Source organism: Eulemur rufifrons, chromosome 17 (genome assembly GCF_041146395.1).
Source record: "Eulemur rufifrons isolate Redbay chromosome 17, OSU_ERuf_1, whole genome shotgun sequence".
Classification (NCBI taxonomy): Eukaryota; Metazoa; Chordata; class Mammalia; order Primates; family Lemuridae; genus Eulemur; species Eulemur rufifrons.
Genome location: NC_090999.1, coordinates 32256211 through 32283556, shown reverse-complemented (window position 1 = coordinate 32283556; position 27346 = coordinate 32256211). Strand labels below are relative to the sequence as shown.

The 27346-nt window shown below is 33.0% G+C and overlaps 1 long non-coding RNA gene across 1 annotated transcript; it reads right to left on the bottom strand.

Moving 5' to 3' along the window:
* Nucleotides 1-1570: 1570 nt before the first annotated feature.
* Nucleotides 1571-26926, bottom strand: LOC138398119 (uncharacterized). Its single transcript, XR_011235931.1, has 4 exons — nucleotides 26882-26926; nucleotides 24915-24949; nucleotides 23128-23158; nucleotides 1571-1862 (listed from the first exon to the last, which is right to left on the bottom strand). It is a non-coding gene; the product is annotated as an uncharacterized lncRNA (long non-coding RNA).
* Nucleotides 26927-27346: the final 420 nt, after the last annotated feature.

The window sequence follows — 27346 nt, the reverse complement described above, 5'->3', positions numbered from 1 at the left end:
TATTTCTGCTGTATATATTTTTTCACTTATACTAATCTAATGGTGGGAGAGGCTATCTTAAATCTTTAAGGTCAAAATACAATTCAGAATACCTACTCCCTAAGAGACATGACATTTTATCCTAGATATATATGAAAATAGAGGAGAATAGAGATGTGTTCTCATGTACTTCACAGCAAAACATAAGTCTGAGAAGAAATGACCTACGTGTAATACTTTAAAACTGGAAAACAAATTGAGAGAATAGTTGACATACTGGTATAATGTTCCAAAAGCCTGAATAAATTGTATGTTTTAATATTTAAATTAGATAAACATTTTCATATCCCCGAATTTTGATTTTAAAAATATTATTGTGATTTACCTACAAACATTGCATTTCAGACTTTTATGGCTTATACTCCTCTTGACAATCAATAATGTGCTATTATACCAATGTTATACTGCTATAAACTGAAATGTGATATTCTATGACACTGTGTCTAATGCTGTTTATCATATCCACACTACATATGTAAACAAGGCACTGTATATTGTAACAAGACACATATTTACCCACTTTTGATTTTAAATTCTAAAATCTAATTCTTTAGCCAAATCAATGGTTATTTTTATAAAGGTGTAATTTTTAAGGAAAAAACACTTGTTAAGGAACACAATGTTTTAAACATCGATGTTAATGATTAGAAACATACATGCATACTGAATACACATGATTTTATATAAAAAAAGAAAATACTATCAATATAATAGATTCCCTGCAATGCCGATTTATGCTATCTAAGTACATGTGGAAGAATTAGCACAATATACTCTTCTGTTTATAAATAGAAACTTAGGAAATTAAGTAATGACTCATAGAATAATTTATTTGTATTCTGGAAATATTTTGGAGAAAGCCTTTGACATGCTGGAGTAAGGTATATAAACTATACTACTGCTCAGGAATATTTAGAATATTTCAGATACTAGAAATGGCATAGTCTTTGTGTATGGTATGTCTTTAGTACAATTTAGACCACCATTTGTCCTCAAGTAGGTCTATTTAAAGTATAATTGACTGCCCTAGCAATTATCGTGAATAGCAGCTGTCTGCTGGTAAAAAGGCATATATATAATGAGGGAAAAAGGATCAAATACATGCAATAGAAAAGAAAAGCATAAAGAAATATCTATATGAGGTATTTTAGCCCAGATTTTATATTTGAAAGGGACAAGGCCTATTAGCCATTTCCAATTAGAGACTGTAAGAAAAATGAATGAAAGTACTCATCTATTTATGAAAAGCAGCTGGGACTCCCTAAATCCAAAACTAGCAAAAGTTTATTTGTTCTAAAATTGTTATAGCTTACAGCATTTCATTTATTTTCATTAGCTATGTTAGGTTTTGTGAAAACCTTTCTTGTATCATGTACCTTCTGCAACACACAAAAACACCTTGCTTTGTTTTTCTCCTAAATAGCTACATAATTAGGTAGATTATTTCATGTGTCTGTGCCTGTGTTTGCTGAAGAGAACAAGCCAGATAAATTAGCACTTAGCAGAACTCACAATAGCACATAATATGCCCTTGTGTTTCATATAAAGCTTTATTTGTCATTCACGGCTGGTTGGCAAAACTGACTTTGCTTTTGAAAATGACAGGTGGTACTCTGGTGAGCTCTGTATGGAGAAAGAAACAACCTTCACCAAGACAGTTTCTGTCAATAGCTTCCATGATTTAGTATTCAATCTGGGCTTGTGTTTCTTCTAAAGTTCTGTTTCATTTGCATCTCTTAGGTCTGGCATCACCAAAGCGCTTTAATAATTGAGATTCTATACTACAAGGCTAGAATGGCAGGCTTCCGCTCTGCTCCACAGGCCTGATTAAAAGACAGGTGAAGTTCAGTGTATTTCAATAAGCCTCAACATTCCATGTCAGGAATCAATAGCCCTCCTTCTTTTTTTAGAGGTTATTAAATTGCAGCTGTAACATTAGCCTTCTTTATCTAATTGATTGTCTTTTCACAGGGCTAAGAAAATCAATAGCAGTCAATGGGACTGCCCTGTTTTTACCTAATAGATGTTTTCTCCTAATTGGCTGCCTGGGTGGCTTCACCGAGCTCAGTATGTTTTCAGAAGTCCACAGTATGTTGCAACCCTTGTAAACTATTTTACCCTGTGCAACAGTTATTGATTTTATAATGAAATCTAGAAAAATCAATAGCAATCAGGAATATAGATCACGATTCCTAGGTACCTTATTACAAAGGGCAAACTCACTTTGCTATCACTTCAAACTGTGATTCAATTAAACATGTCCTTAAAACATTACATTTTCAAAGATTTTGATCAGAGTCACATGATTTGTTGTCCAAGACCTGGTTCAAAATCTAAGAATCAAAAGATGCTAATTAAAAAATAATATAGCAGTTTTTAATTGGCTATTTCCTTACACACTGAGTTAAATCAAAATCATTAAGGGTAAATAATGTATCTTCCAGGAAAAATGTGACCTATCAAAAGTCATTGTGTACAATCTACAGTCAACTATACTAATTTCCTGAGAATTAATAATAAATTGTATAACTTTAAGTAAAAAGTATATTTGGTTGGTTTGCCAAAGCCTTTACATTTATATGACCCCTCTAAGCAGCTCTGCCCCAGTATGAGAGAAGCGCAATATTTCCCCATCAGTCTTGCATCACAGAATCTGTGTTCCAATTCCATCTCTCAGTGCTATTAGATTTTTGTCTCTGAATTTATTTTGGACATTTACCTGTATAAATAAGACAATGTTATAAATCAGTCTGTGCTATAATTGGACTATGAAGTTCCTAAGAGCAATTGTTTATATTAACTAAACTTCACAAATTAAAAAATGTCAATATCAGTTATAGCTTTAAAAATATTTAATTTCTCTCTTGAAAGAAAGAAATGGTCTTTATTTTTAAAAGGCAAGGAGAATCGCTATCTTTTTATGTTTGTTCTTTCACATTTGCTTTGCTATTGCTGACTTCTATTGTTTGTTGCCCATTTTAATACAGCCCTGTTTTGGAATCTTACTTTTCTCGATACCTTGAATTCTAGACTGCATATATATCTTTAAGGTATATTCTTAGTATCCATTTTTATTCCAACTCGGGATGAAATTTGCATGTCTGTATTCTTAAATCCTACTGTTTTTGATTCCTACTTAATAATAAAGAATAAAAAGTGAGAAATTTCCATCTAAGGCCTACAATTTTGTAAATAATTCTCCCTCTCCTTTTGTTATGACAACAAACTGAACATTGTCATTTCTCAAACTAGAATCACAGGCTGCAAAGCGGTTTCCTAACACTTTCCAGATTAGCATGCATGTAGCTTAGTCTTTATCATTCTTCACTGAATTGACATGCCCTGCTAAAGAGTCGTGCCATTTAGTATGCCTAAGCATGATGGGGATGACAGTTCCATAGTCAGTGACAGTCAACGCATGTCTGTGGAGCTGTCTCCTGCTCTAAAATTGCACATCTTATGGTATATTTCTATTTGACCTCAGCTCCACCAGTTATTCCTCCATTATCTGGCAAATGAAAAAATAAATAAATAACACCATAAACCAAACAGCATCGCAAGTACAGGCCTTTCACTTGTATGTACCATTCTTAAAGAATCCAGAGTCAAGAAAAGATCAGGTAAAACCCTTTTTATTTTACCAAGATTTATAGAATGGAGGGTAGGGGTTGAGACTGGGAGAGAACATTGAAGATAATGATGCCTTTCTCAAGCTAAACAGAGACAAATGCCAAAGAAAGGCACCAAAGTATCAACCAGACATTGTCAATATTGTCTGCTTGCCTCAGAACATAATGCTGGTTTGTCTAAAGAGTAAAGCAGTGGCCTTCCTTGAGTTGCAGCGTAGAATAAATAACAGCAAAAATTGTGAAATAAAAAAAGTTAGTTTCTAATTTCCGCTCCCCTCCCCTATGGCGGCCTCTCAATTCTTCTGGAATTACGCCTTATGGTGTGCTCTTGCTCTCCTGTCTCCTTATTTTAGGTTGTTGGGACAGAGCATGATAAACAGATTCATGTTAAGTTTGAATGACTGGTAAGAATCATTTCTCCTAAGCACATTGACATTTAATATGGATCAAAACCTAATGGCAACGTGTGAATTATTAAGATTGAAAGTTTAGATCACAGACATAGGGCTTGGTATTTTTTTTTAGAATCTTTATACAAAATGTTACATTCTAATGATATTTTTGAAATAAGAACACAATATGACTATATTCAGGAGATGTAGCCAAGTATAATAGAAATAATACAGGAAACTAAAATATATAAACTTTTAATGAGTTATATTTATGAGGTTGTTGTTTTATTGATCATGTTTAGCATAGCCACTTACAAATATGCAAAGTGTTTTTTGCCTGGAATAATTTCTGACTTGGTTATTGTGCTGGCCAGGGCCTTACACATCATCAAATGTGTTAAAGTTTATGAGCCAGTAAATTAACTTTAATTGCCCCAACATTCCTCCTCATTTTGATTAGTAAACAACAATGTGAACTCCTGAAGCAAAGAAAAAGCAAATTCTGCATGATCAGAGTATCAGTCTTTGCCATCGGAGAATTAGGGTGGCATCTGCTCTATTTATTTCACGGTGCATGAGATATGTAACAAATCAAACTCACTCCTCGTTTATCCCCGAATTGATCTTAGCCTTTTTTAAACAAAAGCACTATTTTTGAGCCTAGATCTAAATGGATTAAATGTATATGTGGGTATGTTGTATGCATATGTATATGTATGTATTTATGTGCATATATACATATATATTTCACTAACTAGATGTACATGCATATGCATATGTTCATACAATAGTTGCTATGACTATTCAAACAAGACAAATTTTAGTGAAAAGTTTATTCCCCCTACATTTCCACTGAGGAGTTCATAGCAGATACAAAAATGACATTATCAACTTATAAAATAATGTTCACAGTGCAGCTGCTGCTTCTCCATCTCCTATCCCTGCCTTATTAACATCACCACTGTCATATTTATTATAAAACCAATGTGATTACAGCTCTATTATAAGGATGGTGATTTTGTGCCTTATTTCATCTGAAAGGCTGTAGTTATCTTTGTATACATTTTCTCACATCTCAAGTAACCCAACCCAAGAGTCCTTTTTAGATCCCAAAACATAAAATATTTGTATCACAGAACAGAAGTAAATGAAGGGAAACACTCATTCTTATTCTTTTTTCTTTGAGTGCCCTTTTTAGGATTCAGAACAAGTATACTGTATTGTCATCCAAGTAATTGAAACACTTTCCTATTGCTTTTTAAAAAAACTTCTTTACATACAAAGATAGATCGTTGATTTTAAACTTTTATAGCATTTCATCTTTAAATTGGAGAAAGGAATACAGTTTTAAACAAAGAAATCTCAGCTGTGAGCTTAAATCGAAATCTTATATTTAAATTCTTGTGTTTCAGATCAGAAATACTATTTATCATCCAATCATTTCATTTGTATTTCTAAACCAGGATGTTTATTATGCTTTTATTAGAAGCATAAGAATTGGTGATTGTCATGCAGATATTCACTGTTGTCTGCCTGAGCATAATCTTAGAAAGGAGCAGGCTCCAGAGTAACCCTTCATAAACAAGGTCATAGGAGATGTCCATAAAAGGACAAGGTGCACAGCTAAGGAGGTGAATGAGACACCTTAAATGAAAGACCTATTGCTCCCTCCATAGAAGCTAAGTTAAAAGAAAAGCAGCATATTCCATTTGGTTTGTCTTTTTCCTTCTCCTTTTGGATTGCCTTCATACACTTTGCTAGATGAAAGCCACAAGTAATGTGAAGAATATAATCATTAGAAAATCATGTTTATTACGCTAAGAACTAAGAGGAAGAACCCTTCAAGAATGAACAAGAATAAGGGATTTATCTGTGATCTCTGCAAAAAAAATTATCTCTGGATAATTTAGGAACTGAGACAAAATGATGACAGTGTCGTGGCTAAATTCTAACCTCTGCAGGCTGGATTGTCACAGGTTATTGAAAAGCCTGTTGGCAATAACACAGTCTGTCTTGAGTTGGAAATAGTTACTGAATACAGGTCTCTCTTTGACAACATAATGAGCCATAATTGTTACAACACTTGGACTTCACATGAAAATTAGAGTAACCTTATGCAGTATCAATCCTGAAGTGGGTGTTCATGATTTTTAAATATTTCTTAGATTTTTTTCATCCAAAAGAATTATAAATCATCTGTCTAGCTGGTTTATCAAAGGAGAACATATTGGATCAAAGCCCATGTCATGAACATAGGTAGCATATTAAAATAATGAAAATAATTTTTCAATACATTTATTTGTAATCTGCTTATATGACAAAGGGAAAATGATTTAAAAAGAAATTAATAGCTCTATTGGGACACCAGCTGTGACAAAGACACTCTTTGACACTGTGTTGATGCTGTGTATATGTGGAAAATTGAGTGAACATCTTCTGGAAAACTGACATTGAGAGATATAATAGAGCAATTGAAGATTTAAAAACCCTCCCACATTCTATGAAGAATCATTTAATTTTTTAGAGATTTACTTCTATGTATACTAGAAGGTTAATGTGACATATAAAGACAGAATTTCTCTTTAAATATGGAATAAAAGTAAATGCTCTATAGAAATGGAAAAGAAAAGCCAACTCTGCTTCCAACTGGGAAAGTGATTGCTATCTAGGCTTAAATCCCTACAAGCTCTATTCTTCTTTGGACCTCTAGGGATGAGGATAAAGTGAGGAGAAGTGGAGAGTGCAGGAATAGTGCAGGGGGTAAGAGCAGGGACGTATGACACTAGGGTAAAATGAAATTCCCTGTATGCTCTTATTTCTTAAGAGTAATCATTGTGCCTTAACAACCTCAACAACTGATATTTTCCAATGTATTATTATACTTTATTATTGTTTTAATATAATTATAATGTTTAATATGTGTGTGGTGTGGTGTTTTGCTTTTATCAGAAGCATATAAATTGGTGATTGCTTGATGGGAGTTCGCTAGTGTTATGTCAATATATATTATCATAATATACATTACCATAATGTATATCTTTCAGGTGCTCAAACTCCACATATTTTTCTATTAATAGTTACTAGGTGAATAAGACAAAGTCCCTGCCCTCATGAATCTTACATTGTAGATTATTATATAAAAGCATATTATCACATATTAACATAAATTCATTATCTAGTGACCATGAGCAAGTCAGTATGTCTCTTAGTCACAGTTTTAGACACTGCTATGCAAGCTTTATTTTCCTACTCTATTTTAGCACATATTATTTAAATAGGTATTTATTAAAAATCTATTGTATGTTAATATAATTCTCAGTCTGGGAGCTGCTAGTCATAACCCACACAACTTGCCATAACATCAAACCACTTTTCCTATGGTGGTTATGGTATTATTCTTCTTCTTGTAGTAATACTTGCAAACTCAGATTATTTTAAATTGCTCTCCATGGTCAATACCCAGAAGTCAATGGATCACCAAGAAGTGCTATTTATTTCTGTAAATGTACTTTCATATTCTTCTACCAGTCCATTTTTATAGTAAACATCTTTTTCAAACTTCATTAATAACTTACCTCAATAAGCTACAAGGAAAACCCTGTAGTGCCTTCAGAAATTCCAAATGATTTTCCAAGCAAATTTTCCTTTATACTATGCAAAGTCTATCAAACAATTGAAATTTTTCTTCATTCTGTTTTTATCTAATTTTCTGTGATGTAATCCCTTTAAATGTGTTAATATTTTGTATGTTAAATCTATTGATAAGTTTTTTATCTAACTGATATACAGATTCAATAGAGAATTTTGAAAAAAAATAATCTCCCCAAAGCTGGCAAAACCAAAGTTTTTATCTATTGCTGATTTCAATTTGCTAATATTTCACTGAAGCCTTCATTTCCAGGTTCATTAGAGATAGTCTATTTTTTCTTGTATTAGCTTTGCTAGATTTTGTTATCAAGAATATGGTAGAATCAAAAAATGAATATTGATTTTGATTTTAATATTTCTTCCTTATTTGATAGAATTCTCTGGTGAAGTCTTCTTGTCCTAGCATTTACTTAAGGGGAGATTTTTTTCCTTTAATAAATACAGATTTAGATAAATTTCAGTTTTTCTTTAGTCACCTTTGGAAAATTATATTTTTAAGTGACATTGTCACTTTCATTTTTGTTTGCAAAAAAACTGTTCATAATATTTTCTCATTTCCCTCTTCATGTCTGTCAGATCTAGAATGATATTTTCTCATTTATTCTGGATATAGGTAATTTGTGTTTTCTCTCTTTTTTCTCTTGATTAGCCTTGCTAGAATCTTTATCAATTTTGCTAATCTTTTCAAAAACAGCTTTTGGTTCATTAATTTTATTCTTGACCTATTTTCTATTTCACTGGTTTCTGCTCTGATAACTATTATTTCTTTCCTTCTGCTTATACTAGGTTTAATTTTAATTTTTCTTTTTGTGATTGTGCTACTTCTTTTTGCCTTCTTTTGAGCAAAACAGGTTGCTTTTTTACTGTTTGATTTTTTTCTTCCATTTTCTTCTCAACTACACATTTTTAAAAATATTATTTTCAATTGTTTCCATAGGGCTTATCACATGCATCTCCAACTTCAAAAAATTTAACATAGAGTCAATCTTGTCTTCCTTTACACTTCACTTTTAACACTTCTTACTGCCTACTTCATGCTTCCCAATTCTCACTGCCTACCAACATTGCCTATCGTCCAAATTTATTAATAATAAATTTAGTGGAGGTCGGATGACAACAAATTCTCTGTTGACATTTGTTCATCCAAAAATGTTTTCATTTCAGCCTCATTTTTGAAAAATGTTTTCTCTAGTTATAAAAATTTAGGTGACTTTTTTGGCATTGGTTTTCAGCACAAAGATTGACTAAGAACTGCCTAAGTATGGTTTTCTTTGTACTTAATGTTTTGGGGTTTGCTGAGATCTTGAATCTGGAAGTAAATATTTTCATCAAATTTGTGGTCATTATTTATTCAAACATTTTTGCCTCCATTTTTTCACTCTTTTCTTCATCTGAGGCTTTTTTTTTACTTGTATTTTGACCATTTGTTTTTGTAACTGAAGTATCTGTTCATTTTCTTTAATTTCTTTTATCTGTCTTTCAGATTGGAATATTTCTATTGAATTTATGTGAAGTTTAGTGACTCTTCTATCTGCTGTCTCCAATCTTCTGTTAAGCACTTTCAGTGGTTTTTTTTTTTTTTTTTTTTCATTTCTGTTCTTATAATTTTCAGTTCTGGAATTTTGTTTTGAGTCTTGTGTTTATATTTCCTGGTACATATTCCCTATCTATTCCCTCATGAAGAGTATGTTTTCCTTTAGTTTATTGAATACTTTATTCCTTAGTTCCTTAGACATATTTATAATAGCTTCTTTAAAGATGTTTCCTACTGATTCCAACATCTGGGTCATTTCAGTGTTGATTGCTATTGAATATTGCTATGGAGGTTTTGTTCTTGACTCTAGGTCACATTTTTTTGTTTCTTTGCAGATGTTACAGATTTTGCATTATACTGTGTTGATGAAATGTTTAGATATTCTTATTCTACTTTCTTCTGATTTTTGTGTTTGTTTTTGATGGCACTTCTAACAACTGGCCGATCATCTTGAACTTGTTGCAGCTTAGTCATGCTTTTTGGGGGCAGTTCTGCAGAAATCTAAATTTTCTCAAATTCTTCTTAGTTAGAGAGACTAGACCTCCCAAATCTCTCTCTCCTGAAGATGTTTCCAGGATTTGATTTTAGACTTTCTTAGAGAGGAAGTATAGCAGGCCTTACTTGAAGACATTGTCCTTACTGTCAATTCGTAACCCTTCTAGTTTATAAGCTGAATGCCCAGATTTTTCACAGTGTGGTAGTCTGTTAACAGTGTCTCTTCACTCTACAAGTGCCTGACCTGCAACGTCCTTCAGCACTGTTTAACCTATACTACCTCTGTGCTGTTCTATTCTCAAGCTCGTGGCAGCCACCTTCTGTCAAGTCTAATGTAGTTTTGCTCTTTTAGCCAAAAGGCATAGAAAAATCTTACAGCTTTCTGATGTCTCTCTCTACACAGACCTCTACCATCTGGAACCCTTCCTGACCTCTTAAGACACTCCAAACTTTGTTGGGCTATGCTTAGACCCTAGTTTCTTGTGACATGGTCAGAAAATTATTGCCTAGAGAAGTCTGGATGATAATAGGATCAAATAATAAGTTTCTCTTGGGGACCATAGTCTTGCTCTATTTGTTGTCCAATATCTTGAAGCCGATGTCTCATATATTTAATTAGTTTTATACTTTTCAGTGAGAGAGGTAGTCCCATACTAGTTACTGTCATAGCTCAAAATAAAAGTCTATGTTTAGTATTTGAACATTTTTTGCTTGTCAACAGAAAATGAATTTCACCCAAGCCAGCTTGATTTTTTTTAATTTGCATTCTATTCTATTACAAAAGCGAACTAGTTTACATAATATTTCCTCTATGTTTTGGCATTTAGGTTAAATCTAGTAATTTTGAGTGTTTTCTAAATACCATGCATTGAACCAAATGTTTTATAGGCACAAAAACATCTGATCTTCACGACAATCCTGTAAAAGTATAGCTACATCAATACTTGTAACATTCCAGATGAGCAAACAAAAGCCTAGAGAGTGAAAATAATTTACTCAAAATCATAAAATTAAGAAAGTAAAGCTAAGATTTAAGCCCAACTATAATATGCTGTTTAACTCTAATGTATTTAATTATCAAATTCAGCATTTTGTTGGATAAAAATAGTATCTTACATTTGATTAAAAATTTATTAATAAGAGGTTTAAATTCTTTAATTAATCATATTGTGAAATTACATAAATATTCATCTAAATGGTTTTAGGGTATTTTTGTTTGATTTAATTTTTTTTTGTTTTGTTTTGTTTTTCAGCTCATTATGGGGGTACAAAAGTTTAGGCTATATATATTGCCCATGCCTCCCCATCCCCCCTAGTCTGAGCTTCAATTGTGTCCATTCCCTAGACAGTGCACATCGCACTCATCATGTAGGTATGCACCCATCCCCTCCCCCCACCCCCATTCCCCCCAGTCAGAATTTCAAGCATGTCCATTCCCCAGGCAGTGCACATCGCACTCATCAAGTAGGTATACACCCATCCCTTCCACCCAGCCCCGACCTCTGTCCGATACTCAGTTGGTGTTACTCCCAAATGTGCACTCAAGGAAACCAGTTAGCAAATTGATTTAATTTTTAACCATTCTTTTTTTACCCTTAACTCTTCATTTTCTATTACCAGGAATTTTTTGGCTAAACATATCAATGATTTAACATGATAACAATTTCATTTACAAAATATTTAAATATTTGTAAGTATGTTTCCAAGCTTTCAATTTTGTTTCATTGTTCTGGATGACTATTTTTATTTCTTTAGTGTACAGTGGTATATTTCTTTAATTTTATTTATATAATACATCTTAAAATCTGAAAATGGATGTCCCTTTTTAGTAACATTTTTGTCAAAATATTCCTGATAATTCTTCCTTTTCCACATTTCATTTGAACCTAAGAAAAAATTGTCAAAATATCTGTGTATATGTCTCTGCATTTCTTTGTATTGCACTTCATGTGTACATTTATTTTTAGAGAAGTAGCCTTTTAAATTCACAGATGAGAAAACATGCATTTTTTATATACATCATTCAACATTTTTAAATTTTATTTACATACATCTGCCATTAAGATTATCCCTCAAAGTTTATATTTTGGGTTGCTATGGTGAATGGAAGTTTATTCATTTTAATTTTCTACAAGTTATTAACAGAATGTTTAATTTTCTACAGGTTATTAATAGAATTTTCTATGGACTATTTCACTTTGGATATTAATTTTATAACTAGTCATCTTACTGAGGATTCTTAATGTTTCTTTTAAATTTTAAGTTGATTGCCTTGGTTATAATAAAATAGATAATATTCTGAAATGAAACAAGTAATATTTGTAAATGGACTTTTTTAAGAGATACTTTTTTTTCATATATTCAGTGGCTAAAACTTTTTGAAAAGTATTTAATTACAGTTGTGGTGGAAGGCATACCTGTCTAATACAACCATGCACCACATAACAATGTTTTGGTCAATAGCAGACTGCATATGCAATGGTGGTCCCATAAGATTATAATGGAGCCAAAAATTTCCTATTGCCTGGTTATGTTTTGATGATCCAGACCTTGTGTAGGCCTAGCCTCATGTGTGTGTTTGTGTTTTAATTTTGAACAAAAAAGTTTAAGTAGAAAAAAAATATATACTAATGATAGAACAAAGGTTTTATAATAAGCATATAAAAACTAAAACATTTCAAACAAAAATAAAATAATTTTATTTTTATTAAAAATTAAGATGAGTATAATATAATGAAATACTATAAAATATATAAATTACATTCACCTCTTTAAATAAAAAGATCTTTATATTTTAAGTATATTCCTTTATTCTCCATGTTTTAAATATATTCTTTTTTTAAATTATAATGTTTCTCTTTTTTGTGTATGCTTCTTGATTATACTCATATTTTGTCTTTCACAATGTTTTGTCTATACCAAAAATCATATCAATAATGCATTTATCAATTCTGTAGCATTGTCTTAATCTGTTTTTTAATTTATAAATTTGTTCTTCTGCTTTGTTGAGGTTTATTATGTTGTTCCTTTTCTAAATTCTTTAGATGAGTGTTTATTCTTTTTCCATTTATTATTACTTACCAAAAAAATCACATTTGTGTCTGATAATATCTTTATAGCTTGTTCATAGATTTTATGTGCTCTTATTAGTTTGTATATGTATTTTGTATTTGAAGAAAACTTTTGAAAGTAAACTATGAGGGTTCTTCTGTTAAATTATGTAACAACATTTTTGTTCATATTTTCTTATTAATTCTTAATTCTATATTACTAATGTTCAAATAAGTATCTTGTAAATTTTGCTATTTGATTTTCCTTGTGGCTTATTACATGCCCAATTTCTATAAATGTACAATGAGTGTTGGCAGAAAATTACACTTTCTGCTTGAAAGGAACTTTATTCAAGTTATACACCTAAAATATCAGCATGTTAATTAAGTTAATTAAATCTATCGTAATTTTATCCATGGTTTTATTACTTAATCTGTCAGTAACAGAGAGCTCTACTAAAGTATCAAATTATCACTGTGTTTCAATGATCTTCTACATGCATTTTTTTTTTTCATTCGCTTTCTACATTTTGTTACTAGATTGTTTCAGGAAGACTGTATGGGTACTATACTTTTCTGTACTTGAATAGCACAAAATGTTTGTTATCTTTACATAGAAATGATGAACTGTCTAATGCTAAAATTATTGGATTGTAAATTTACTTCAGTGAAATCTGTAGTCTTCTGATCTTTGCTTTTACAAGTTGTAATTGATTTTGACATTAGGATGATTGATTCTTGCCCTGCAATGTATTTTCCACACTATGGAGACATTTCAATATTTCTGTGAGTATTTTTACCCCATTTCCAATTTCATCTCCCTTCTCAACACTACAGACCTCAAATGGCTCTTTACCTGTGACCCTGCAGGAAAGCCCTGCACTTGCTGCTCTGCTCTGTAATGATTACAGTAACGCTGGTTTCCCAATGCAGCCAAACCATTTAAGTCAAAGTTGGTTGCATTATAATCTGTGCAACATATTGATGAATACAAAGCAGGAGAAATTTTCGTGTTTCCCATTTTCTATAGAACTCATGTACCACTGTGATGGTTAATTTTAAGTGTCAGCTTGACTCAATTAAGCTAGTAAAGCATTACTTCTGGGTATGTCCATGAGGGTTTTTCCAGAAGAGACTGACATTTGAATCAGTGTACTGAGTAAGGAAAATCTGCCCTCACCCAATGTGGGTGGCCAACATATAATCAGTGAGGACCCAGATAGACCAAAATGTCAGAGAAAAAGGGAAATTCACTCTGTCTTCTGGAGCTGGAACACTCTTCTTTTCCTCCCCTTTGACATGAGAATGCCAGATTCTCTGGCCTTTGAACTCTGGTACTTACACAAGCAACCCCCTGGCTTCTCGGGTCTTCAGCCTCAGACTGACAGTTACAACGTGCGTTCCCTGGTTCTGAAGCCTTGGAGCTTGGACTGAGCCGTGCTACTGGCCTCCCTGTTTCTCAGCCTCCACCATAATCACGTGAGCCAATTCCCCTAATAAATCTCCTCTCTTACACGTCTTTCCATAAATAATACTGTTGGTTCTGTCTCTCTAAGAAACCCTGACTAATACAACCACCATAGATGAATATATGCTAAATAATTCATTTTACTACATCTCCACAAATTGGAAGTTGTTCCTTTTGAATAAAGGAGTATCTTTGGGAGAAGGATTTACTATTCTCAGTAAGAAAGACTTTGTTAGAGTCTCCTAGTAAAACATTCTAAAAATAAATTGTACCCTCTAGGTACCAAAAGGCTATATTAAGAATCAAAAATTTTCAAAATGTATGTCAAAACTATGGTAGGCCATGGCAGGCCCTCCATGAATGCAATGAAAGTCAAGCATGAAAAAAACCTATCAATGATATAGGAAGAATTTATAAGGTAGTAGGAACCCCTTGAGTGCTGACATTGTTCCTTTTACAACCTAAATGTACAAAGGGCGAAGACCCATTTGTTCTTTCCTTTTTGACCTGTAGAGCTCTTCAGTCCAGCAGGTTGCACTGATCACTTAATTTTAGGCTCTGCTTCATGAGGAACAAAAGAAGAATCAGACACCTCATATGCTCCCTTGTCTCCATGTCTGATGTATTTTATCTGCACTGCTTTGTGATGGTTTGGTAACATACCAACAGAAAAATACCTTAACACCAAAAGTTGTGAAACTTGGCAATTTCCAAAATGGGGCCTGGCCATTATTGTCAGTCCTATTACAGAGTATTTAAAAATGTAATTTGGAATTATATTATTATTTTATATTTGAAATGTTTATAGATTTGAACATACACAAAATTATGTGACACAGTTGCTATTATTAGTTTTATTTCTGCTATCAGGAAGAATGAGTTATTGATAAAAGTTTTGTATCAGCGTGCTGTGACATCAAATATCATAGGCCAGACATTTGCAAACTATGTCCAATGGAGCTTATTGAAGGTTTATTTTTTTGAGGTATTTGATAAGGTTTGTACGTTTTGAATGAAGATATATTTGTAGCTATTTATTTATTTTAATATTTTAGATACTTATGGTATACTAATATTTAATCTCATTTTTTCTCTATTCTCTTCAAATTACATTTTCATTTTCACCAAGTAACTAAACATGAAAGATTAAGAAGAATATGTAACCTGAGGTAGAAAGAATAATGCCTCTCCTCCCCGCAACTCTCAACAAAAGATATCCACGTCTTAATCCCTGGAACCTTCCAATAAGTTACCTTACATGGCAAAAGGATATTGCTAATGAATTAAATTAAATACCTTGAAAAGGGGATATTATCCTCCATTATCTGGTGGGCTCAGTATAATGAATTTAAGTCTTTAAAAGAGAAGAACTTTTCCCACTTGTGGTCAGAGGAAGATGTGCTATGGGATAATGGTCAGGGAGATGCAACGTTGCTGGCTTTGCAGAGAGAGGAAGAAGGCCTTGAGCCGAGAAACATGGGGGGCCTCCAGAAACTTGGAATGGAAAGGAAATGTATTCTTCTCTAGAGCCTCCAGAAAGGAGGGCAGCCCTGTGAACAACTTGAACTTAGCCTAGTGAAACATGTGCTGGACTTCTGACCTACGGAGCTGTAAAATAATAAATTTGTGTTGCTTAAGCCACTGAGTTTGTGGTACTTTGCTACAGCAGCAATGAAAACTAATATATCGCTATCAATAGAAAGTTGATTATATTTATTTAACAATTGCTCAACTTATATCCCTAATATTAAAATATTTTAATAATATAATTTCAATTTCCTTTGAATGTTAATTTTCTATATGAAAATACAAGAGATTCTACATAAAAAGGACGCAGTTTGCTTCAGAAATGAATCACATGAAAACCCGGGGGCACTCAGAAGAACGTGTTTCCTTTGTTAATAAGCGCTGTGGCTAAAACTTTGCTGATCATATTGATTAACATGACATGTTAATCTAGTTTCCAGAAAATTTCACGTGGCTGAGAAAATTTTATTGTACAGATCATATTTGTTATGCAATAGGAAGAAAAAAAATATCCATTTTCCACCTCCTGCCTCTGGTTTTCCTATAACAAGGTCAACTGTAGAAGAACAGTATGTTGCTAGTGTGCCTGCCAAGTTTTAATTGAAATGTTGTGATAAATTTCACTGCCAGGTCAGATGTTATTTTCTGGTTAAGGAGGGTCAAGTTGGTCTCTTAAAGAACCACTTTTGATTTTTATAGTGTCCAGTGATTTGTTCCTGGAAGTTGATTTACCACAGAGCTGACCTCCGTCCTCTCGAGTTGATCTTTGCCAGCATTGTCAAGTCCCCGGTTCACCTATGGTCACTGGTAGAAAAAAGTATTTTATTAAACTGGGCTTCTGATTTTATTAGTGTGAAAATAGGCCTTTCCTAATCGATGGGACAGGAAGCATTCACTTTATTGCTTTAGACTAGAGACTAAAGGTCATTTAACACAAATAGAATGAGGCACATAACAAAAACAGCAGTAAATATCTGATGATTCAGCATAAATAACTTGGTTAACACTAAAAAAGTCTTCCCTCTTCAGTATATACAGTTAATAAACATATTAAAATTGTTGAAATTTAGAAAAACTTTATCTTGGAAGATAAACCCCACAAATGATTATTTTTAAATTACAGTTTGGGGTTGGTTTTTGAATACATCTAAAGGATTGTAGGGTTCTGCATAAGGATTTAAATAATACTGATATTTCTAAAGAGTGCGGCTTGTATTCCACACGTTCAAAGTGCTTTATTATTATAAATACTCTAAAACTTCCTTAAAGAGACAGTGAATTTTGGAGAACATTAATAAACTGTATAGTGAGAGAAACAAAGAAGAAAATGGCAATAACTTTGCATTTCGCTGATGAAAATATGTGATGGTGACATTAGGAAGCAAGGAATGTGTACTCATAATCTCTGTCTTGCTGAGCATTTCTCAGGCTTGGTGAGCTGGTGGCTGTTACACTCGGAGTCATCTCCCTCGGTCTTACAGACTGGCTTTGCAAAACCTACAAGAGTCCCTTGCCCTATTTCAAACACACACACAGCTTAAGCATCTTTGCACCTTAGTAACATTTTCAATTTTTCATTAACACTTGAAAATTCACTTTTATGACTTAAACAACAGCTTTACTCTTACCATTTTAAGACAAGTTATAGTATTTAGGTCATTTGTATTACATACAAAGGTATATAAAATGCTAATATAATAACCATTTTTACATCTACATTTACAATATCTTATCAATATTGTTTGGCACATGTTTTATTTAATATAATATATACATCCACACTGCAGCAAAAACTTTCTGTGATAAAGATTTTAATCAACATGACAACAATAAAGGATGAATTTTTTTAAATTTTTTATTTCAGCATATTATGGGGGTGATTGAATCTACATATAAAAACCGTATCTTTGAATAGTGGATAAGAGTTACTGACCAGAAATTTAGACGTTTTAAGCAAATTATTTAATGCTTATGGTTGCTCTCGAGCTAGTGATAGAGATAACTTAAAACATACACCATTTAAAATTTGAAGTTGAAGAATTATTACTTTTGAATTGAGAATAACATGAGCTAAGGTACACAATAGTATAAAGCACAATATGTGTGTTGTTATTTTTATTTTTTCTGGTGATTTTATTCAGGATGCTTACTTACTAAGCTAAATGTAATGGTGCCCTCATCACCCTAGAACTGCAGTGTGTGCACTTCACTGCTCTTATTTATGTAAATTATTGGCGGTCATAAAAACTCAGAAAAGTTTACTATTCAAGAGTATAATATTGAATAGAATGCTGTGTCAGACTAATCTGTTTACCATGAAAAGTAAGCAAGAAATATGACTGTGTTACAAAGGAGTGGAATTTTACAACCAATGGTCTATTATTCTTCAGCAATAATCAGTCTCTGAGGCTTCAAATATGCAAGTTCAGTTTGATTAGTTTCCATAAATTTATATAAAATTAATGAAATAGACTCTGTTGGTCTACATGAGGGGACACATTAATAATTTTTTTCATTTTTCACCCAGTTACTTAAGCATGATGTCATTACAGCTCTAGGGTATGTGAGGGGAGAGACCAAAGCAGTGAAAAGGATGATCTTGAGTTTGATTTCCTTCAGACTGTGGGGTGGGCTGGAGGTCTAGGCAAGTGATTTCATGAGAGCCCATATGGATCTTGCGGCATGAGGAGTATTCTGGGCCCAGATAACAAAGTGTGACAGAGAATTACAGAGGTATCCCTTCCCTCCATGTCTGCTGGGAACCCACTACAAGATCAAGAGCCTTTAGTGACCTTGAAGGACAGACACTTGAGATCTTATAATAGCAGTGGCAACAGAGAAGCCCTTTCAAGTGGCTTTGCTAATACTTTATATAAAATAGGGTGAACCAAAGAAGGAAGAAAAGTACACAAAGAGTGCCATGTGGTAATGGTAGTGGTCATACTGGTGACTGATTGTCTTGTAAGCAAATGTGAATGTACACTTTAAAGTCTCTCAGAAAAGCATGCGGAGGATTTGGGGCATGGTGGTGGTAACCAAGTGCAGGTAGAGATTATTAATAATAATATTTAGTATCATAGGTAGATAAGGTCTCAAAAAGGTCTCAAAAGTCCGTAAGTAGCAGGTAAAAAAAGCAAATCATAACACGAGACTTATTAAGGGCCAGGCATTACTCTAAGGTCTATACAGAGAGTGACTCTGTCCTCACACCAATCCTATAACATAGTTATAATAATTATTGCCATTGTATAGATGAGAATACTAAATCAAAAATATAAGACACTAAGGAAATTATGGAATCATAATTCAAACTTGAGTAGCTCATGTACTAAAGTGGTTAGCCTTATACATTTCATTATTTGTAGGTGAAGAATGTGAGTTAAGAAGTTTAAGTCAATTTCTAGCAAACCACAAAGCTTTAATTTGAACCTAGGTGATTCTTAATCAAAATTCAGTGCTTTTTAACCATCTTATTATCCACTAAATTATGTGAGGAATGTCTGAAATGATAAAGATTCTGAGATATTGAATGCTCTCACCTTAGCTAATAGGGTGTCTATTGGTGGAGAATACAACGTGCTTGCTTGCCATACTTACCAAATCAGCTATGATTTGGTCCTTCCTTTCTTTCTTTCTTTCTTTCTTTCTTTCTTTCTTTCTTTCTTTCTTTCTTTTTTGTCTTTCTGTGCCTGGTTTATTTCACTTAAAATAATGTCCTCCAGATCCATTCATGTTTCTGCAAATGACAAAATTTCCTTCTTTTTCATGGCTAAATAATATTCCATTGTGTACAATACACCACATCTTTTTTATTCATCCCTTCCTTGATAAACACTTACGCTGATTCCACATTTTAGCCATTGTGAATAATGCTGCAATAAACACTGAAGTGCACATATCTTCTGGTGACATTTTATGTCTTTGCCTCACTCAGGTGAGGTTTAGAAGCATGCCCTTCCCCTCTACAATGCTCACTGTGTCTGTGACCATTAGTTGTGAGTTTACCCCCTCCTCCAATTCCCTAATCCCTGGAGAATATTACTACCGTGTGAGCACCATAGTGTTGATGAGTTAGTACCAATTTGACGGCGAGTACATGTGGAGGCTATTCCTCCAGTCTTGTGTTACCTCACTGTAGATAATGGACTCAAGCTCAACTGCCTTAAATAGCTAGTTGCCTCAAAAGGGAGTAATTTATTCCAATTGGCTACCACAACCACTATTTATTGAGAGCCTACTATGGATTGGGCATTATGCTAAATGAGCATCTATACTACATCTCTTTGTCCTCACAAAAATGCTGAGAGAAATGTATTACTAAATTTATTTCACATATGAAAAAAATGAGTTCTAGAAGTCTAACTCACCTATGACCATTCAGGTGACAAGGAACAAACCAGGTCTATCTGATAATGCCATTAATTCTACATCCCCTTCTTTAGGACACCCAAATTTACTCAATCAGCTCCATGTCCTTAAATTGTAGCAACATAGAGCTTCTATGACACAATGTTCTCTGGCTTAATATTATCATGTCTGCCACCATACTGCATTTAACTACTTTTTGTTTGATTTTCATGCATAATGATGAAAATACAAATGAAAAAGATGAAAACAAAATAAAAATTATATATACATATATTCTTGTTAAAATACTTCTTTGTGCTATTATAGCCCAAGGTACCTCACAAAAGCCAATAATTATTTGGTGAAATATATCTCATATTTTATTTAATTTGTATTTACTTATTAAGGAACCTATAAACAATGTGTTTCCATATTTTTCACCTGCCTTCGTGTACTTTGTCCTTTGGCTTATAAATTAATGAATTACTACTTGAGAGCATGTCTCTTTTTTTCTATTTGATGTTTAGCAGATGCCACCTGTTTCCAGAGGACAGGTTGTTTGTTGTTATTAAGGCACAATACACAGTATAGAGCATATAAACACAGTTGTTGGAGTATAATTACTTGAGCTCTTTATGGAGGTGGATCATCTCCCAGTACAATGCTCAACAAGACAAAGTAAGGCCAACTGTCTTTTATGGCATCAGCTGCCACCCTGAGTTTGGTGTTTTGCCACCGACACCAAGTCTTTTTTGTTTATCAGGTAATTAACAGTAATGATGTCTTGCTGCTTGGCTTTGTTTCAAAACCAAAGCTCCTTCTTTGCAGATTTGGGTGGACTCCTAGGCTCAGGCCTGTGCTCTGACTGTCATAAGCACCAGCAGGCAATTCCAGGCTTAATTACCTCCCTGTTTTGTTCTTTACATTGGGCAATAAACATCCAGTCTAAAGGCAATTTGTAGGAGAGAGGGAGAGAAAAGGGAGGGGGTGCCTCCTCTCACAGCAATGCGTCCGTCAAATAAACTAACTTAAAAATGTTTTGACCTTGAGTTCTTAAACATTATTGTAATTCCCCATCTTATAAGGAAAAGCATTTTAAAGAAAAGTTATTCAAATAAAACACAATCTCACAGATAGGCAGTCTGTTTATGAAATATGAGGGAATTCAATTACCCATGAATGGATGAATGGCTTTTTTTCCTCTCTTTGTCTGGTCATCATTGTTACTGTGGATTTCTTTAACAAAAGATATCAAAATAAACAGAAATGTCTTCCATGAACTGTGAGCCTGCAGTTAAATGGTATATATATGGGAGTGTGCTTCTCTGGGGTGTATTTAGTATAGGTATAATTTTTTAATGGTACATTATTGAATTTTTAGCAAAATCACACTTAAAAAAGAAGAAATTACTACAAAAGAATGAGCAAAGCTCTAGAAAAATACCACATGCAGCTTTTAATTTTTTTCTTACAAAAAGGACATTTCTTTCATTAGAAGTCTTAAATAAAATTTGAGATAATTAAGTTAAATGTTGAAAACATATAAATCTAAATGAAAACTATATGCATTTGTTTTAGCACTTGCAATTTTTGAGTCTTATTGACTGACCACTTTATTGATTTGTAGCTTTTTTGTTATGGGAACCATATTTTAAAATAAACTTTAGTATGTAATATTTGCTAGTGATCTTCAGTGCTTATTAGTGATATCTAGCACATTTTAAATTCCACACTTCTAAAATTGTAGAGGTAATTGTATTTATTATAAGCAGTAATATTATTATCCATATTACTTTTGCTAGATAGCTCTTACAGATAAATGATCAAATATTTAAAATGAAGTTTGCCCATTTCATGTTTATGAAGCATTTAATTATTCTACAACTTATTTCATATTTTGGTCTCTTTCCCAGTTAATAGAATATCTGAGTTAAACTATAGATTCTGCATGTAGTAGACCAAGAGGTTCAGTACGTAGTTCAAATAGTGAAATAATTCCCAGTCACATTTAACAAATTTGAGTAATCCTTGTATGGAAGGTTTCATATGGCAACCGAGCCATTTGAATAAAAAGGTGATTTTTATGTTTTCTAAAGAAATTTTACAACAAATATATCAATCCTATGAAATTCCTCCAGTATAGTTCCTTGGTAATGTCACCACTTCTTACTAATGTTCCTCAGATTTTCATGGATGAGATGTTTCATAAAGATGATGCATGGCCTTGTCTCCACTATAAAAGCAGAAAAACTACTACTTTTCCTAGCATTCAAGTAGTTTCTTCCATTTTTAACTACATTTTGAAAAATAAGTTTTACATGGTCTATCCAATTTTATTTCATTTTATATGAGGATAGAAAAGCAAATATTTTAAAAATTAAAAAAATATCCAACTTATTAAACACAATATATCAGAAATATCAGATTTTGCTGCATCTATAATTTACCATGCTATAGTAAGGCCAATGGAAACACTTATATAAAAATGTGAATTATTTTTCTACTAAATTTACTCATTATTGACTTAGCATATTTAAAATTGATTTTAGTGAAAGAAGAAATGAATCGATTGATTATTCAGGTGGGACAGAGTGTAGAAGTATATAGTTTATAGTAGTAGTAATTTTGAGAAACCCCATAGAGGTGACCTGATATTGATAATCTACCAGAATTTATCTACAGAACTCTTGAAATATAATGGTTTATTTTTTCTTTTAATGTGAAAATGTCCTGTAACCTCAAGGTTCATAGAGGAACCAAGAAGCCCTTCACACCATTTTAAAAATATTTTTCTCATACATGCAACAAACACAAAAGGCTTAGACTAAATTGGAACTTGATAAATCATAGCTATTCTATTATTATTCATATCACGGTGATTATTATATATTATTATTTTGTTTGCGTAGAGAGAAGCATTATAATAATTATCTTTGAAACTGTTGTCAACTAAAAAAAAACCAGTTTCACATCTAAGAAGAATGATTGTGACCACTACTTCTTGAATTAACATCAACATCACTGTGGATCTGGATAAAAATTGGGAAGAGAAAAATGTAACTGCTCTAGTCCTAGCACCCTCCCACTTTTCTTTTAATGGACATGCTTTGAACAGAGTTTATTTTCTACACTCCAAATCACAAAACAATGACAGGAACGGTAAAGGATGGGATGATTTTTAAACTAAGATCCTGTAAAACACTCTTCAAATGCAAGAAAGGGGTTCCTAAAATCATTTCCACCTCAGGCCATCTTATCCAGGAACAAAATGTCTTGGCAAACAATTTGTTTAGTGAAACAATAACAGCAGTCAAGTCCGCTGTTGTTTGTTTATTTGTTTAACTCAATTCTGCAGGATGGAACTATTTAGACATAGACTTAGTGACTACATTTGCCCCTCTATAGGCACACACTCTATTGATTTGGACAGTAAGAGTGGATCTATACACACCAAAACCCATATGCACACTACTATTTCAGTATTTTTTAACTGGAATTTAATTTTAAGCTTGAATAAGAATGTGAGAAAATTTATGTGATTGAGTTTTTAGGTGAGGATAAAATTACTTAACTTTATAAAGACAGTGTACAAATTCTTGAGAATCAACAAATATTAAGCAGATTTGAGCACTGTTTTGGGGTTTATTTTATTTTTGTATTTCAACACAAAATTGCTTGTATTTTCTTTACAAATCACGGAAGGGAAAGGAAGTAATAATAATGATGATGATGATGAAACATTTTGACCATCTTATTATCGTCCTCTTATTCATCTGGGAGCTACAGTGCAATCTTAACCACCCGTAAATACTTATTTAGCAAAAGGAAATAGAATATATTTTTTTTCCTCAGACTCTCTGCATTGATATATTGAAATAGCAGGGAAGGGAAAAAAAGGGGGCCATAATGCTTCATTAGTTAATTGTGCAGAGTACAGCTCTTTAGGGGTAAACAAGTGAAGGACATTTGCTGAATGGCTCGTCCTCGTCATGCATATTATGGCCTAATGATGCTAGTAATGGTAGGAGGCTCCTGGAGAGTCATCTGTCAAATTAGCACATTGAATTATTTATTGCCTTAGAGTAAAATTGTTGAAAGGTAGCAGCTGAGACATGGTTTTTATAAATCTAAAATTCAGAAAAAAATACTAGAAAACTCATACAGCTGCTTTGAGGGTACATTTGCTTTTTAACACTTGCATTTATGAACACAATAGTCCTTCTTGAGTAAACAGAGTTTATTTTTACCTTTAAATCTGATATCGTGTGTGTGTGTGTGTGTGTGTGCACGCGCACATGTGGGTGTACACGTGTGTGAAGTCCTGGGTGTTTCATGCCACTAGTTATAATATAATAATCTAAAATTCTAGTTAATTGTTATTTTAAGTCTTTTTAACTCATTTCAACTACCTCATCTAGGTAAAACATAAGACAAAATGTCAATTTTTACTAGGCTCTATGCCCAGGAACTAACAGGGAGCGTGTGGTTCTTGACTTCCAGTTCTTGTAACTGTTCACATTTTTGTTCGAGCACAAAGTTGTCTAAGATAGACAGGCTGCCTTCCTGGGACTTAGAGAAAGAGACACATCGATGCTGAACCCTTTCTAAAACAAGACAATAGTATGATAAAGCACATAAACTCAGAGGAACCTAAGCACATGAAGGCCTGAGTAGGCAAATAAATTCAATGTTTCCAAAAAGTATGATTTCATTATTTGTTCAGTATTTATTAAGTGGATATGGGAAGAATTCTTTTTTTCTTTTAATGGAAATAAATTCATTTACCAATTTCTTCCACTGGCCAATGAAGAATCACTGTTCTGAAGGAAATTTAAAAAAAAAAAAGTTTACTGATTCTTGATGGCCCCTATTTCTTCTTTATATCTTATTTTTTAAATTTCTACCCTAAGTCAATAACTACCTGGTAAGACTTAAAATTTTGATTATAAAATATATCATTAATTTCAAATAAGTAAAGCTACACTATATATTATTTGGTCTCAAATTAGCAATTGAATGATTTCTCAAAAACACTAAATTTGAACCACTATGAGTAATTGAGAATACACGTATGTGTGTATGTATCCATTTGGTCAGAAACAGTTTTAATTTATTATAGTGATGTTTTAGTACTCTCAGAAACTCCCACCCTGCACCTTCTGGGCTGGCTGGCCTCTACTGGGTAAGGGATCATAGAGAAACTAGCATCAGATCTCAGTCTTGAAGTATGAATAGACTTTCACTGTGCAGGGGGAAAGACATTAACAAAGTTATCTTGGAGGAAAAGCAGTCAGGAAGAAGATATTAGGCAAATATAAAGAAAATTGGTCTAAAAACCAAGTTGCACAAGATCATAGAATGTCTCGAATATTATGTTAAGGAGCATACATTTTATTTTAAGAAAAAAATAATTTCCTTTTGAATAGATATAGAGGAGATGGATTCAGCAGAAGAATTTTTAGAAAGAAATTAAATAATGTTATATATGGGAAAGAATTATATAAATTCTATGATACTGTATACATTCTAGTTTTCATCATTGTTGCCACCCCAGATATTACACCACCTTGGAAGGCTGATGACAGAGAAAGAGGAAAATCAGAAGTATGAGTTAAGTGCCCTCTGTCCTGGGAGAACAATGTTTCTAATAATTAAGAAAAAATCAAGATGCCAGGTGCAGTGACTCATGCCTGCAATCCCAGCTACTTGGGAGGCCAAAGAGGGAGGATTGTTTGAGGCCAAGAGTTGGAGACCAGCCTGGGCAACATAGTGAGACCCCATCTCTACAAAAAGAAAAAAAAATTGAGGGAGAGGATCAAATTTCATAATGAAGTTAATGAAATTCCAGCATGAACATTCTGATTTGAAGATATGGGTGAAGTAGTCAAACAAAAATGTCCAGAAAGTTGTTGAAAAGTAAAAATGTAGCTCAAAGAGAGTGGAGCTAAAAATTTACAGGTGAAAATTGGAAATTACTTTCATATAGGTAGAAAGTCATGGGAAGAGCTAAATTGGTTATTTGGTGTGGCTTGGCCACCACAAATGTTTTTTGCCTGCATATTTTACTTTCTTTTGATATTGCGGGCATCATATTGAATGAGTACTATTTTTATTACCACATCAATTTCTTCATCAAGTTCTTCTTTTTCCTATTGCTATGGCCATTTTGATTCTTTTTCTTTTAGCTCTCTTTTCCTAAGTTCTTTTTCATTGCCCTGTACTTTTTTTTTTTTTTTTTTTTTTTTGCATCTTCATTACCACCTTTCTCTTCACTGAAATGAGAAAAATGTTTCTGTTTCAGGACCTTAAGCATCTTATATACATTGATTTAATAAAAACAAAAATTTGGAGAAACTATTCTTCTTAGTTTGTAGCAGTTAGTTGAAACTGGTCCTTGGCAAAGTTAAAGAGATTGCCTAAGTCACACTCTGACATATACCTGGCTGATGCCCCCAGGTATATGTAATTTCAAAGTTTTGATTTTGCTCTTTTGTTCTTTCTACATCACATTGCTTCCTACATAGACGCCATCTCCACTTTTGACTTATATTTCTAGTAATTATCCTTAATCCCTTATTCCTATTCCATTTTCTCTTCTCAGTTGCCTCTCTTATTGTAGATCTACTCCTCCAGTTGGCACTCTTCCTATCCGGCAGCTCTGTGTGTTTAAATCCTCTCTTTGTCTTTCCTTATACTCCTCTACTGAGACACCATCAGTTGTATTAATTCACTACTATTTAAAACATTTTTACCTTTCAAATTGGCAGAGAGTTGTAGTAGTCTCAAATCTACCCTTCTTTCAACACTCAAAAGATAGGGTTGAAATCTCATGCTTATGTTACAAAAGGTCATACTGTGAGAACTGAATGGAGAAGTATTAATTTTGGCAGTATGCCATTTGTTCAGAGAAATCATCAACAGTTTTTCTGTTCATCTGAATACATTTCAAATTGGATTGTCATTCTCCTTATCCACCTATGTGCAATACATGGTCAATAATATATTTCAAAGACAAATGTTTTTTAGGCAGTAGAACCATTTCAAACAATTGATAATTATTTTTTTTTTAAATCAAGCTTTTTCCTGTAGAATAATTATCTATTACAAATAAAATGTAATAGTTGGGTTTGACTGAGGGAGGATATCAACTGATGCTTACTTGACAATTAAGAAACCCAGAGCCTCCTTTATTGTACCCCAAAGAGCTGTAGAAGTGA